The sequence below is a fragment of the Gavialis gangeticus genome, unplaced genomic scaffold (assembly GCF_001723915.1).
Source record: "Gavialis gangeticus isolate Ggan-Ray unplaced genomic scaffold, GavGan_comp1, whole genome shotgun sequence".
In the NCBI taxonomy this organism is placed as follows: domain Eukaryota; kingdom Metazoa; phylum Chordata; order Crocodylia; family Gavialidae; genus Gavialis; species Gavialis gangeticus.
The window spans coordinates 109897615-109901257 of NW_017729024.1; the positions used below are offsets into that span (position 1 = coordinate 109897615).

A 3643-nucleotide genomic window follows, 5' to 3' on the forward strand; every position below is an offset into this window, starting at 1 on the left:
AGGCTACTCAAAACTTTTGCCACTTTAGGAAAAACAGGCTGTGCTTCTGTAATAAAATTATTTTGCACAAGCAGGCAGGTTGGTATCAATTTTTGCAACATTCCAGGCCATTGAGCAGCCATCCCAAAGTACAATGGCCTTATTTATCTCATCGCCAGGTCTTTTTTGTTGTTAAATTGGGTGCTTCATCACCTTTCGGTGTTTTGACACTTACAGGTAATAACTTCACAATCCTTGGAATTTTCCCAGACCCTCATGGAAACACAGCCTGAGTATAAAGGCACCCACCAAAAATTTGCCAGCCCCCTTTCACAAATGGCTTGTGCTGTTGACCACGAGCTGCTTCACCACGTCTCAGAAAGCCAAAACCAGCAGTATGGAGCCGATGGCCCAGGAGGCTGATACCTCCAACACCCGTTGGCCCAACTGGAACAGGGAAGAACTGGAAGACTTAATCAACATTTGGTTAAGGCAAAGGACCATAGGCTGGACAGTAGGAGGAATAAGGCTGTTTATGTCAAGATCACAAAGGCATGCAGGCATGAGGGCACAATTGTGACTGGACCCAGGTCTGGTGCAAGATCAAGTCTCTGAGATCAGCATTTTACAGAGCCAAAGATGTAAACTCTCATTCTGAGGTGGGTCGCACAATTGCCCCCTTCTATGACAAGCTGTCCATCATTCTCTCCAGGGATGACAACCCGGGTATGGAGACTTTCAGCACCAGGGATGGGATGGAGGAAGCGGTGGCAGTAGCCCCTCCTGAGGGTGAAACCATGAGCATGTCTCAGCTGTATGGAGACTGCTCCCTGATGACTGTGAGTGACAGGAAGAACCATTGATCACCATACACTTAGTGCCACTTAACCCCTCCATTCCACGGGCTAGCACAGATGATGAAATGGAGGAGGTGGATGGTCAGGAAGAAACCCATGCGACTGATGCATCATCTACTGCTACCGAGACCCAAGAACATGCTGGATCTGGTAAGTCTCTTGTAATGTGCCTCTTGCTACTGCCAGGCAATGCCCAGGCTCATGCTGGTTAAGTTTGGGGGGCCAGAGGGGAGGGGGAGAAATTCATGTGTTGCTGTAGGTAGGTCACCATTTCAGTGGTGGTGCATGATGGGTTCAATAGCTCGTAATGTAACAGATGACAAACAAATTATTTGCTTTCATTACCTTTTTGCAGCTAGCATGGGCAGTGGCAGCCATGGACCTGTTTCCGAAGTGAGTACTTGTAAGTTTTGGGCAGTACGAGTGGTGTCTCACTGTTGTGGGGTCTGTTTCTGTGCCTGCCGGCATTTTGTGCACTACATGGTGGGTGTAGGGGTAGGGGTATGTACTTTTCTCCTCTTGTGAGGCAGGCAACCATTGTTTTTTTCTTTATCAGCCACCACAACCCATAGCCACAGGGAACGGCACCCCGCTCGCACTATAGCAGAGCACTGCAGAGATTTTCGCAGCAAGCAAGGATGGTCCCACGAAACATTGCTCGAGGTTTTGGCAGAGTCGTCAGTAGCCAGAGTGGAACATGCAGACGCCTGGTGGGATGAACTCCATAAGTTGCTGCATAAGGAGGATGCCATCCTCGAGCAAGTGAGAGTCCCCATGCAGAATTTGAAAAACCTGGTCAATGAGTCCCGTGTTGAATTATAGAGGTCACAGGACACTTTCAATGATGCCTTTCAGAGTGCGCAGAAGTACCTAAATAAACAGGTACGATGCCCGAAAGGGAAAAGCCGATCCACTCATCTTGCCTCTGTACAACACAAGTGGACAATTACAGCTGAGCCTGTTCCCCCTAACTCAGTGAGGTCACAGGAAGCTGTATGACTGCCAGCAGGGCACCACTACATTTCAGGGAGATGGGGGCAGTTCAGGGTCATGGTGGGGTGAAGGCAAAGAAGCACAAGTAACTATAATAGTGTGTTGCAAACAATAAAACCTCATGGTTTCCTGGCTTCCGGTGTCTGCCTCCATATCCACCCTTAGGTTGCTTGGTTGCGAAGGTGGATTTCGTTCGTTGTTTGGATTAATTTCTCTGTTCGTTTTTCCTGCTGCTTCCTGCATGGTGCTGGGGGGAGGGGCTGGCAATCTCTCTTGCATAGGTACAGAGAGGGGCTCCAGAGGTAAACAGGGGGGCTGCCTAGGTGGGTCACAACTCACAAGTGCTGGCCTGCCCAAAAGCATTTTGCAAAGGCTAGTGTGTCACCCTCTTCGCAGCCTGGCTTGCTTTTTTGCAAGCCACTAGCCACTTTGCAAAGTCGCCCACAGGGGCTCATGCCTTCCCAGGCTCTTTGGCTCACCCTTCACAACCCTTTCTTGCATTTTCCCTAGACAGAAACTTTGAAAACGCACTTTTTCAAGATTCTTTTCACACTCTTTTCCAGCCAGGTGCCAGGCACTGCCTCATTTGTTTTGGAACATGAAAGCGAGGCTGTGGGTGGGGGGTTGGCATGGGGTTTAAGTCCTGCTTTCCTTGTACACAAACCCAGGGACTTTGCAAACTTTTCTGCCTTTTTTCATGCTCTTTTCCAGGCTAGCGCCAGACTGCTTTTTTTTCCACACCAAAACGAGGCTGGTGGGGGTGGGGGAGTCGCCCCACTCAAGCACTATAAATTGAGGGGGACAGAGGTCAGGGTGTGCGGTCACTGTATTGCTGAGGGTGGTTTGAGGTGGGTGAGGGATGACAGCACAGTAGGGTCACAGAAGGACTCATCCCAGTCATGAGACTTGCCCCTGGGGGGCACAGCAATACAAATCCAGGTTTTGAGAAGACTGCAGGCTGATCAAGTGGGGTGTAATGAAGCTTCGAGTGCTATTTGATGCCCGCACCTCTGCAACATGCGACTCGAAAGAGGACATGGTGATGTGCTACGAGCCACCTTTGGTAAGTGACACCTGACACTTGTCTGTGCCCTGAGGGTGGCAAGGTCATCTGTAAGGGGGTGTGAATACAAGCAAGTGCCCCAGGCACAGCGCTTTGGAGGCCCTGCAGAGACTAGCAGAGCGGACAGGGCAACTCCTCAGTGTCGCCGTTGGCCTGGCATCCAGACACTCGCCAACTTCCTTCCTCTGCCACCAGGGCATGAGGGATCAGCTCTGCATTGGAGGGGGGAGGGGGCATGCTAATTTGCCCAAGGCCCTGCACCAGTGGCATACTGTGGATCTCCAGGACCCAGGGGACAAGCCCAGGGTGCCGTCATCCTCACTCCTGTGTGTGCCCACCCTGGATAAGAACCCTTCTGTGGTGGTTTCGATGGTGGCGGGGGGGACAGCAGTGCAGAGTGGTGGTGCCCCCTTCACACTTGCCCATGGTGCCCCCTTTGCATCTGTGCTGGGGCATCCATGCTGCCAGCCGCTGCTGGTACGCCACTGCCCTCACCCTGGTAGGGTCATCTCTAGTTGTGTGTGTGTGTGTGAGGGGAAATGCATTGTTTAGTTCAAATGTATTGTAAACAGGACTGGTGGAATTTTATGGGTATGCGAAGGAAGGTATGCGAGGTGCACAAGAGCCACCAATTCAAATTCTGATGCTCTTTCTATCCTCCCTCCCTCTCTCCCTCTGGTTCTTAGATCCCCTTCCACTGTTAGTCGCAGGCTGATCGATCCCTGTTGGTGTGACAAGAGGCAGAAAGAGA

General features: G+C 51.2%; 1 protein-coding gene and 1 long non-coding RNA gene across 7 annotated transcripts in view; one reads left to right on the top strand and one right to left on the bottom strand.

The window, feature by feature from the left end:
* CCDC171 (coiled-coil domain containing 171) overlaps positions 1-3643 on the bottom strand; it is a 406988-nt gene that overhangs the window by 104631 nt on the left and 298714 nt on the right. The window lies entirely within an intron of this gene.
* LOC109297633 lies at positions 7-1959 on the top strand. The gene is made up of 2 exons (XR_002097371.1): positions 7-986; positions 1192-1959. It is a non-coding gene; the product is annotated as an uncharacterized LOC109297633 (long non-coding RNA).